Genomic DNA, 11,611 nt, shown 5'->3' with positions numbered 1-11,611 from the left:
TAATGATACATTTGTCACAACTAATGAACCAATATTGATGTATTATTATTAACTAGAGTTCATACTTAATTCTTTAGTTTTTACCTACTGTCCTTTTTCTGTTCTAGAATCTTATCTAGGATATCACATTTCATGTCTCTTTAGGCTCCTCTTGGCTATGACAGTTACTCAGACTCTCCTTGGTTTTGATGACCTTGGCAGTTTTGAGAAGTCCTGGTTAGGTATAATGTAGAAATTCCCTCAATTGGGATTTGTCCGCTTGTGATTATCTAGGCTAATAGGTTCTTGGGAGGAAGATCACAGAGGTAAAGTGCTTTTTTTCTTCGTAACATATCATATCAGGGTACATATTATCAACATGACGTAATACCATTAATGTTAACCTTGCTCCGTGCCTCAGATAATGTTTGTCAGGTTTTCCCCTGTAAAATTACTCCTTCTTCCCCTTTCATACTGTACAGAATCACCATGTGAGGCCCACACTTATGGAGCAGGGAGTTATGCTCTACCTCCTTCAGGGCAGAGTAGTAGCTACATAAATTGGGAAATTTCAGCACAGATTTGTCTCTTTTTCTTTTATTTCTTTATTCAGTCATTTACTTATTTCAGTATGTACTCATGGATTTTTAGACTGTGGATTATAATTCAGCATTACTTAATTTTGTTACTGAAAGTGTTCCAGCTTTGACCATTTGAGCTCTTTCAGTTGACTCCTGTGTCCCTTTGTCATACTCTACTCTTGTGATTTTTTTTTTGAGCACTTCCTTACTTACTTGCACTATAAGATACTCCATTATTCATTCCCTCCCCAGCCTAGAATCAGCTACTTCTCCAAGGAGCCCTGGTTCATCTTATTGGAGGATGGCATTAGAAACTAAGATCTGGGTGCCAGCCAGGTGTGTCAGTTATCTTTTAAACTAGTGCTTCTGTTCTATTTGCTCTCTGCTCGCCCCCCCCGCCCCTTTTAAATTGTTTTTATTGATTTCAGAGAGAAGAAGGGAAATGGAGAGAAGGATAGAAACATCAATGATGAGAGAGAATCATTGATTGGCTGCCTCCAACATACCCCCTACTGGGGATCCAGCCTGCAACCTGGGCATGTGCCCTGACTGGGAATTGAACCGGTGACCTCCTGGTTCACGGGTTGACACTCAACCACTGAGCCACACCAGCTGGGCTCTGCTCTCCTTTTCAGACTCCAATTACATGTATTTAGATCTTTTTACTATATTCCATGTCTCCTGTGCTCTTGACTAAATTTTTGTTTTTTCTCTCTGTGTTTCAGTTTGGATATTTTTCTTTTTTTAAACAATAATTTAAAAAAATATATTTCAGAGAAGAAGGGAGAGGGAGAGAGATATAGAAACATCAATGATGAGAGAGAATCATTGATCAGCTGCCTCCTGCATGTCCCCCACTGGGGATTGAGCCCACAACCCTGGGCAGTGCCCTTGACCAGAATCAAAACTGGGACCCTTTGTTCCGCAGGCCAACACTCTATCCACTGAGCCAGACCAGCCAGGGCTGGATATTTTTCTATTGACCTGTCTTTCAGTTGACCAATCTTCTTTTCTGTTGTGTTTAATCTGCTGTTAAAGCCACCTACTGAATTCTTAATTCCAGTTACTATATTTTTCAGGTCCAGAATTTCCATTTAAATATTTTATACATTCCAGTTTTTTGGTGAAATTCTTTATTTTTAATCTATGTTCTCTATCCTTCTTCTCTCCTCCCTTTTTACATTTTGGTCATAGCAGTTATGCTAGTCATTTTCTGCTAACTCTAATACCTGGATCAGGTGTGGGTCTGTTCCATTGATTTTTTTTCTTGATAATCCTTCATATGGCTGTCTCTTGGCATGCCTAGTTTGAATCCTGGACATTGTGTTAAAAAACAACAACTTGTAGACCTCCAGATAATATTGTTTTCTTTCAGAGAGGGTTTACATTTCCTTTGTGATTCAGGTAGGGTATGGGCTGCTCACCTTAATCCAATCAGTTACTGAGCTGAGTTGAGGTTTTGCTCCTCCCCCTCCTCCCCTCCCCCTCCTCTTCCCTCCCTCTGGCCAGACCCCACAATTTCATTTTGTACTGGGTCCTGCAAACTGTGTAGCTGGCCTGTCATTGACACTCATATGATAGTCAAGCAACCTCAATAGGACAAGGGTGTCACGGCTATTACATCTTCTGCTATTATTGCTATTCTGCTATATTCTGTGACTTGCACTGGAATAAGCCCTTAGCAATGTCATCCTATTCAGTCCTCGCAACCATTATACAAGGTAGGGCTCGTCCATTGGGTGGTTCCCTAACTTCTTTGGGTTTGTTTTCTCATCTGTGAAACTGGTACAATAATGCCCCCTTCACAAGGATATTGTGGGAATTAAGCATCCTTCTTTCTTGAGTGTAGCTCTCCAGATCTCTCAACCAAGAGCCTGAAGCATTCATTTGAACCCCACTCCAGCAAGTACTGACTTTTAGTCCTTGTTTTCTCAGCATAAAACTACTCTTCATTTTAGAGCCCTTTTCCTTGATGCATTAGTTTCCTATTGCTGCTGTAACAAATTACAAACCTGGTGTCTTAAAACAGCACATATATATTATTTTACAGTTCTGGAGATCATAAATCAAAATGGGTTTCACTGAGCTAAAATCAAAGGGTAGGCAGGGTTGTATCCCTCTGGAGGCTCTAGCAGAGAATCCATTCCCTTGCCTATTCCAGCTTATAGAGGCTGCCTGCATTCCTTAGCTCATCAACCTTTCCTCCCTCTGCAAAACCAGCAGCATACCATCCTCAAATCTCTCTCTGGCTCTGACCCACCTGCCTCCCTCTTTCTCTTATAAGGACCCTGTGATTACATTGAGCCCATCTGGGTAATCCATGCTACTTTCCCCATCCAAGATCCTTAGCTTAATCGTATACATGTAAAACCCTTTTAGCCATGTGCTATAACATATCCCTAGGTTCTGGGAGTTAGGTCATAGACATATTTGGTGAGAGGATATTATTGTCCCCACCATTCTTAGTTTTTTAGGTCCTACTTACACAGTTTCAGAATTCAGCACATGTGAAGGAGAACCTACCATGTGATGTTAAAGCTCAGTTCTGCTCTCTCCTTTTTTACAGGGGATCTTGGCCCTTCAGGTCTCCAATTTTATCTCTCTAGCCCTGTAATTTTATCTCTCTAGTCCAGCTGAGTAATTGGTCTGTGCCTGGACAAAACCCATATTCTCAGCCTCTAGCTGTGTGCCTAGAGTTAGCAAACGCCCCGGGGAGAACTCCAGTGCAGAATATCAGTTTACTGCTGCCTTAGCGGGTCACCTCTGTGGAATTTTGGCTTCCCCAGTCCTGTTTGCTACAGCAGCTCTGATTCATTTTATCCAGTTTTTCTAATTGATCTGGGAGGGAGTGCTGAGCTGCTACAAACTGTTACGTTGTATTATTTCTAAATCCTTTTGACACAACTTTATGAATATATATATCTTTTTTCTATACTTCAGGGTTTTGGTATGACCCAAATATTTCAGATTTATCTTTTTGTTATTGTTGTCAATCCTTACCCGAGGATATTTTCTCCATTGGTTTTTAGAGAGAGTGGAAGGGAAGGGGAGAGACAGAGAGAAACATTGCTGTAAGAGAGACACATCGATTGATTGGTTGCCTTCCACACACACCATTATTGGGAAATGGTGTAGAGTCCACAATTGAAGGCAATGATTGTGTTTTATGCATCTCTGTATCATTTGCACCTAGCACTTTGTTCGTACATGATACTCAACAAATATTTGTTAATTTTAAAAAATTGATTTTCAGAGAGAGAGGAAAGGAGAGAAACATCCATGTGAGAGATGTGAGAGCCACACATTGACTGGCCGCTTCCTGCATGCCCCCTATCGGGGATCGAGCGCACAACCTGGGCATGTGCCCTGACTGGGAATTGAACTGGCAACCTTTCCATGCACGGGACAATGCCCAACCAACAGCCACACCAGCCAGGGCTAAATTTTTAGATTTATGTCTTCACTTGTTTCTGCTTCATGAAGTCTTCTTTGGTTTTTCTCCTCTCTAAATTCTCTAAATTTCTGTAGCACTACTACAGATTTAATTCAAATACCGTGCAACTTGGACTTGGAGGCTTGAACTAGATAGACTTTACAATCCCTTTTAAACATAATAACCTATAAGTTAGCACAATTATTCATTATCTTATTCTTTGATGTGTGTTAATTTTTTCACCTAATTAAATTGAGAATTGAGGCTAGAGCTAGATTTTTCTCTTTCAAAACATATGGTAGTTGCTATGTAAATACTTGTTGATTGGCCAATTAAGTAGATTGACTTTACAGTGGGGCCTTGACTTACGAGTGTCCCGACTAACGAGTTTTTTGAGATACCAGCTGTCTCTCGCCAATTTTTTGCATTGAGTTGATAGAGTAATTTGAGTTAACGAGCTCGGTCTCGGAACGAATTAAACTCGTAAGTCAAGGCCCCACTGTATTTCATATTGTTACTTTTGGAGCTTGGAATCAGAACTTTTTAAAGAATGTGAAAAATATTAGGTTAGGGGGAGCTCTTCTGTGTAAAACTTAAAAAAAAACTTTCAAAAACAAACCAATATAATACAGTATATTTTTCACTACAGACTTGAAGCTAAATTGCCTTGGTTCAAAGTGAAGCTTTGTCACTTACTATTTGAATGATCTTGGACAAGATTATTTAATTTCTCTGATCCTCAGTCTTCATGTTTATTAAATAGGTATCTATATATATAAAAGCCTAAGTGACCGGAATGACCAGTTGCTATGAAGCACACTGACCACCAGGGGGCAGATGTTCAATGCAGGATCTGCCCACTGGTGGTCAGTGTACTCCCACAGCCAACCTCCCCCAGCTGGCCAACCTCCCGCAGTGCCTCCTTCCTGGCTGGCCAACCTCCCACGGTCCCTCCCCTTGGCCCCCGGGCTGGGACGGGGAACCGGGGGTGAGTGGTGGTGGATGCGGCCCTTTTACCAGGGGGGGCCAAGGGCTGGCTCCCTCCTTGGGGCCGGTGACCAACCTCCCGTGCCCTGTCCCTCCCCGCAGCCGGCAGCCCCAATCAGCCCGCGGTGCGCAAGGGCAAGGGAAGGACGAGGGGGGAGGCAGGGAACTGCGTGTGGCAGAGTGCCAATGATGGCGATGTTCGTGTCCGTTTCTTCCCACACCCAGCCCAGCGACTGTTGCCTCCTCTCCAGTCCAGCCCTGATCAGCCCTGATCACCAGCCAGGCCTAGGAACCCCACCCGTGCACGAATTTCGTGTGCTGGGCCTCTAGTAATAATAATAATACCTAACTCATAAGATTGAGTTAATACATGTAAAGCACTTAGATCAGAGGCTGGCACAAAGTAAGCAGTAAATTGATGTTATTGGTGAATCATTCATATACATTTAATAAAAATGTAAAATACTTATTGATTTTTTTTTAATATATTTTATTGATTTTTTACAGAGAGGAAGGGAGAGGGATAGAGAGTTAGAAACATCGATGAGAGAGAAACATCGATCAGCTGCCTCCTGCACATCTACTGGGGATGTGCCCGCAACCCAGGTACATGCCCTTGACCGGAATCGAACCTGGGACCTTTCAGTCCGCAGGCCGACGCTCTATCCACTGAGCCAAACCGGTTTCGGCAAAAAAATGTAAAATACTTATAATTAATTTTTAAACTTAATTTTATATTGTGAACATCTTTTCATGTTCTTGAAGTTACTTTATAAAAAAATATCTTTTTTTAAATCCTCACCTGAGGATATTTTTTTCCAATTTGCTTTTCAGAAAGAATGAAGGGAGGGAGGGAGTGGGAGAGAGAGAAACATCAATCCAGGGCGGGAATTGAAACCGGGAGCTGATGCTTTAACCACTTACCAATACCGGCCAGGGCATCAAAACATATATTTAATGGCTGCATGCAATTTTGTCGCCAAGAAATACCCTAATTTCATTTACCAGTCTAATACTACTGGGAACTTAAATTGTTTGCATTTTTTTATTGGTTTTTATTTTGACTGACATTTTTTTCCATACCCCAAAGTTGGAGAGAATGGCCAAATTGAGAATTTAAAGGTAGCATAGGTAATACTGGATGTAGAATTAATTAGAAGATTGAATTCTAGTTCATAGTTTGCCCCTTTCTTTTCTAGGTTGGAGTAAACACTCTGTTAGATCCTTTCCAGACTTACCTTCTCATGTTATTGTAAAGGAATTAAGTCTGTTTTAGTCATAATTCTTAGGTGTTATTATTTTTTAAAAAATATATGTTATTGATTTTTTACAGAGAGGAAGGGAGAGGGATAGAGTTAGAAACATCGATGAGAGAGAAACATCGATCAGCTGCCTCCTGCACAACCCCTACTGGGGCTGTGCCCGCAACCGAGGTACATGCCCTTGATGGGAATCGAACCTGGGACCTTTCAGTCCGCAGGCCGACGCTCTATCCACTGAGCCAAATCGGCTAGGGCAGGTGTTATTTTCTTTAAAAGTCACACACACACAAATATCTTAGCTGAAGTAATCTATGTAACAGAGCTTCCCACACAGAGTTTCAAAAACTTCAAGGTAGTGACCCCTTTAGTTATCAGGCAGCTAGTCAGAGTCTGAAGCTGCTAGACCCCTGGGCTGGTCACCTCCAACTGCAAGCAACCTTATCTATGAGCCCAGGCCCTTTAGTTTACTGTATACTCTGCTGTACAAATATGCTTTCCTGTGTGCCAGCCTATAGAAAGGTTTGGAAGTACTGATCTAAAAGAATGTATCAAGGAAAACTTTTGCTGCTGGCAGATATATGTTTCAGGTCCTTGTTATATTGTTGGTAATTCTCCAATCTTTGATTTTTTAGCATGGCTGCCCGCTGTTTCTGGGATGCTGACACTGACAACTACATTCATGATGTTTTTATGAATGTAAGTCTATTTGGGAACCTTTTCTTTCTTTCAAAGGACATGGGGGCATTCCAGAGGAAATTACTTAATATTTATTGAGATGTGAGCACACTTTCGTTTTAGACTAGTGATGGCGAACCTTTTGAGCTCAGCGTGTCAGCATTTTGAAAAACCCTCACTTAACTCTGGTGCTGTGTCACATAGAGAAATTTTTTGATATTTGCAACCATAGTAAAACAAAGACTTATATTTTTGTTGTTTATTTTATATATTTAAATGCCATTTAACAAAGAAAAATCAACCAAAAAAATGAGTTTGCGTGTCACCTCTGACACGCGTCATAGGTTCGCCATCACTGTTTTAGACATTTGTCTCAGAGTCCTTCTGGAAGAGATGTCTTTACTGTTCTTTTTTTGTGTTACTAAACATAAAGCAGAAACCTAGTGTGCTGTTTATAGGCAAGGAGACCTATATGTGTACAGATAACATAACTCTTCACAAGTTTGAATTTGGGAATAGCATATTGTTCAGTGCTAATAGCCAAATAGCACTTTGCTAAGCTGCAAAGAAGTTTGGATGTCAGAGATTCCATGAGGAAAGGTGATTTTTCTTTCACTAATCAAAACAAGTACTTTATCTTAAAGCTATTTTTCAAAACTAGGCAAAAATAAAGAGGAATTTTTCAAAAGAGTTTTCATTTAAACTTTGGCAAGTTATTGGCATGAATGTTTTATAAATTTTAATTATATGTTTTATACTTGCTTCCTCTGTCCAAATGCTCCCAGGTTGTGAATTAAGAGTCAGAATTAAGTATAGTAGTGTAGAACAGAAACTGGGTTGAGTGAATTAGGAGAGAGGTCCCACTTCCAGCTCTGTAACTTTCTAATTGAATGACTTTAGGTAAGTCATTGGACTTTTATCTGATTGTGTCAGTAACATTAGGAAACTATTCTAGATTTTCCCAAAGACTGGCTGTGGCTTGCCTAAGAATTATTTGAGGAACTTGTTTAACATACAGATGCTGGGGTCCTGCTCAAGTAGATTCTAATCACATAAGCTTGGGGTTGGATCAGTGAATCTGAATTTTTAAAAAGTTCCCCACATTGCCCTGGCCAGGTAGCTCAGCTGATTCGATCTCCAGTCGAGGTGCATTTAGGAGGCAATGGATCAATGTTTCTGTTACATTGATTGATGTGTCTCTCTCTCTCCCTTCCTCTCTTTCTCTCTCAAATCCATAAGCATGGCCTCAGATGAGGATTAAAAAAATCTCTAAAATCAATAAACATGTCCTTTGGTAAGGATTTTTTTAAAGCAGTTCCTCACATGGTTGTGCTTACTGCCAGATTTGGAAGCTGCTTGTGTAGTAGATCTTAAGGTACCTTTTAGCTCTAAAACTCTATGGTCCTACCAAAGTTTCATATTATGCTCAACTACCGTAGGGATCAAGGGCTGAACAATGGGAAGTATTATGTAAATCTTCAATTATCAGTTCTCTGGGGGAAGATTTCAAGTTAAGGTGATGGTTTTTCCTGCTTTTTGGAGTTAAACATTTATATTTCCCTGAGTCGCTATACAATGTAATTCTCATCCAAAAGATAACTCTGAGCTTCTATATTATGTGCCAATCTCTGTACTGGAGGTGCTAGGAATAAAAGGCATGGTTATTGCCTATCGAGAGCTATAAACAGTGGTGGCCAGACAATATTCAAATTAACAAATATGTAGTATAAAACTTTAGTTATCAATATTCCCAGGATCAGATTTTAGAGCACAGGGTTGGAGGGTGCGGTGTCTAACAATCATTTTTGAGAGCCGGTTTAGGTTGCTGAGTTCGTGTACTGTATGTATCTTTAGTCCAGTTGGTTGAGTGTTTAGGTGTCACTTTCAGAACTTAAAGTACTTTATTGTTTGGGAAGCACCAGTAGAGGATGAGGAAGTGAGAGGCGAGAAAAGCATATGCTTTTGAGCTGACAATTGCCCCGCAGAGTGGATAGCCCGGCTCAGTCCTGCTGGAGAACGCTGGGTGACACTGTGGAACAGCACCAGGCAAACTGGGAGCCACAGACCAGGGCCATGAGCCCCGTTACGAGATCAGTATAAAAACTGAGTGTAAGGGTTTAGAAACTCTTATAAGAATTTGACAAAGTAATTTTATGTCCATTAAATCTAATAATAAAACTTTTAGGCTGTATTTGTGTATTTCTTTTTTCATTTTGTTTTCCTTGTTATTCATTTTTATTGTATTTTACAAAAGTATCAGTGCATGAGGGATTGAAAATTAGAACAAAAACAAAAACAGGTCCCTCACGTCAGCACTCAGCTCACAGTCATCCCACCCCGGGAGCCAGGGAGCTGGGCTAACCAAAGGGTTTTGCTTTTGGTTAACAATCAGGTACTTGAGCAGATTTTTTCTCATCACTGCCAAGCTGGAGGTGAGGTTGGTAGGTCAGGAGTTGCTGAGACAGGTGGAGTTCCTATAAGAAATACCTAAAAAGTGTTTTAAAAAGTTTAACTGGGATCTGGAAAGCATTTTAGGATTCTGAGCAAAAAGATGGACAAATGACTTTTCTAAATTAAGAACAAACACCCAGAGGCCATTTACCCTTATCCAGGATTTATGACACGGAGCTGTTATTTTTATTATGTGTGATACTATAATATAGTTCTTTGAGATGGGTAATACATTTTCTCCAAGAAATTAAAATAATTTCATATATTATTTCTTTGATAAATCAGAAAAAATTGGGAATACTTATTTTATGAATATGTATTACATAAAGTTTGTTCATTTTTATTTTATTTCTACATTCAGAAAACCTAACTCTTTACTCATCCTAACATTCTGGGTTTGTGTGTGTGTTTTGTTTTGTTTTGTAGGACAGTTTGTTCTGTGTTGTAGCAGCATTTGGCTGTTTCTACTATTGAAAATTTGAAAGCTGGGAAAAGGTATGACTATGAAGAAATATGAACTTTTTTATATTGTTAAATATCTTGACAAAATAAAGATAACTTGGCAGTTTGGCAACTGAGTCTGTTGAGTTTTAGGACTTACAGTTAATGTTTTGATTTTGTTATGTGTTCTAACTACATCTGTAAAGTAGAGAAAATGTAGGGGAAAAATCCATAATTAAATTGTCCTACATAACTATTAATATTTGATATATTTTCTACCAGTGTTTTTTTATTTGGTGTTTTTAAAAAAAATCATAGTTTTGTAACCGGATTTTTCACTTCTCATAATATCACGTGTAGTTTTTGTCATTTTATTTGCATTATGATTTTCATAAGCATAATTTAATAGTTGCATTTATTCCATTAGGTTATACCAGTGGTCGGCAAACTTATTAGTCAACAGAGCCAAATGTCAACAGTACAACGATTGAAATTTCTTTTGAGAGCCAAATTTTTTAAACTTAAACTATATAGGTAGATACATTGTTATTAACTTAATTAGGGTACTCCTAAGGCTTAGGAAGAGCCACACTCAAGGGGCCAAAGAGCCGCATGTGGCTCGCGAGCCGCAGTTTGCCGACCATGGGGTTATACCATTGGTTATATTTGCCATGTCCTTACAAAGGACTGATTATTGCTACTTTTTTACTATTATAAATAACACTGAGGTGAATTTATGCATAAGGTTTTTTCCCTACATTTTGAATTTTTTTAAATCTCTCACTCATTGTTTTTGTTCAGCTCTTTACACCCTACACCAGTGGTTCCCAAACTTATTTGGCCTACCGCCCCCTTTCCAGAAAAAATATGACTCAGCCCCTGGAAATTAATTTTTTAAAATTTTAATAGCAGTTACTCATCGCCCCCAAATGCACCTGTGGCCATCACCACCCCCCTGGATCGCTGCAGCGCCCACCGGGGGGCGGTAGCGCCCACTTTGGGAATCACTGCCCTACACCTTACACAGCTTATTAGCTTAGATATGCATTTGTTTTCGCCAGGGTTTTTCCAGTGTCATAGACTTTCTGACAGGGTCTGAGAGTTTCCAAGCTGTGTATGAAATTAGCTCTCCTTTAAGACTCTCCAAAATTATGTTACTATACCAACTTCCATTATCTTTGTAGTGATCTTCTCCATAGAGTCCCGAGTGTCTTCTCCAGCTAGCTGCCCTTATTTGGACCACTGTAGTCTATGAGCTGACAAGGAGGAAATTCTGAGGCATTCTAAATTAAATTATAGCAGCCAGAGCGTGCGAGACAGAACAGTTAGCCTGTTAGTAGCTGTGGACCAGCTAACAAAAGACTGCTCATATTCATATGTCTGTTGGAACTTCAGAGTAATTTCCAGGTGATTACTTCTGCAATTATTCCAAATAATGAGCCTTCCAACTCCAGGAGCCTCCACTTTTGTTTGTGCAAGAACTTTCTGGACTGTTGCCCACCAGTCCAAAGGAGCGCACGCTTCTTCCTTGCGGGCTCTGTGCCAATCCCAGGGCTGGCGCTACCTCACCTTCTCCCACCCCCTCTGCCTATAGCTACTGCAAAGGCTTTCAGACAGCTTACATCAGCCGTGGGCAAACTACGGCCCGCGGGCCGGATCCGGCCCGTTTGAAATGAATAAAACTAAAAAAAAAAAAAAAAGACCGTACCCTTTATGTAATGAGGTTACTTTGATTTCAATAGTTCAAAGAACACTCCATCCATGCTTTTGTTCCGGCCCCCGGTCCAGTTTAGAACCCGTTG

General features: G+C 40.2%; 1 long non-coding RNA gene across 1 annotated transcript in view; it reads left to right on the top strand.

The window, feature by feature from the left end:
* The window catches only part of LOC102433460, a 16,018-nt gene extending 6,072 nt beyond the window's left edge, over window positions 1-9,946 (top strand). The window contains exons 3-4 of the long non-coding RNA XR_330964.3: window positions 6,875-6,938; window positions 9,795-9,946. This is a non-coding gene — a long non-coding RNA (uncharacterized LOC102433460). The remainder of the gene's footprint in view (window positions 1-6,874; window positions 6,939-9,794) is intronic.
* Window positions 9,947-11,611: the final 1,665 nt, after the last annotated feature.

This window comes from Myotis lucifugus, unplaced genomic scaffold, assembly GCF_000147115.1.
Source record: "Myotis lucifugus unplaced genomic scaffold, Myoluc2.0 scaffold_2864, whole genome shotgun sequence".
NCBI classification, from domain to species: Eukaryota; Metazoa; Chordata; class Mammalia; order Chiroptera; family Vespertilionidae; genus Myotis; species Myotis lucifugus.
This window is presented reverse-complemented; position numbering and strand designations above follow the sequence as displayed.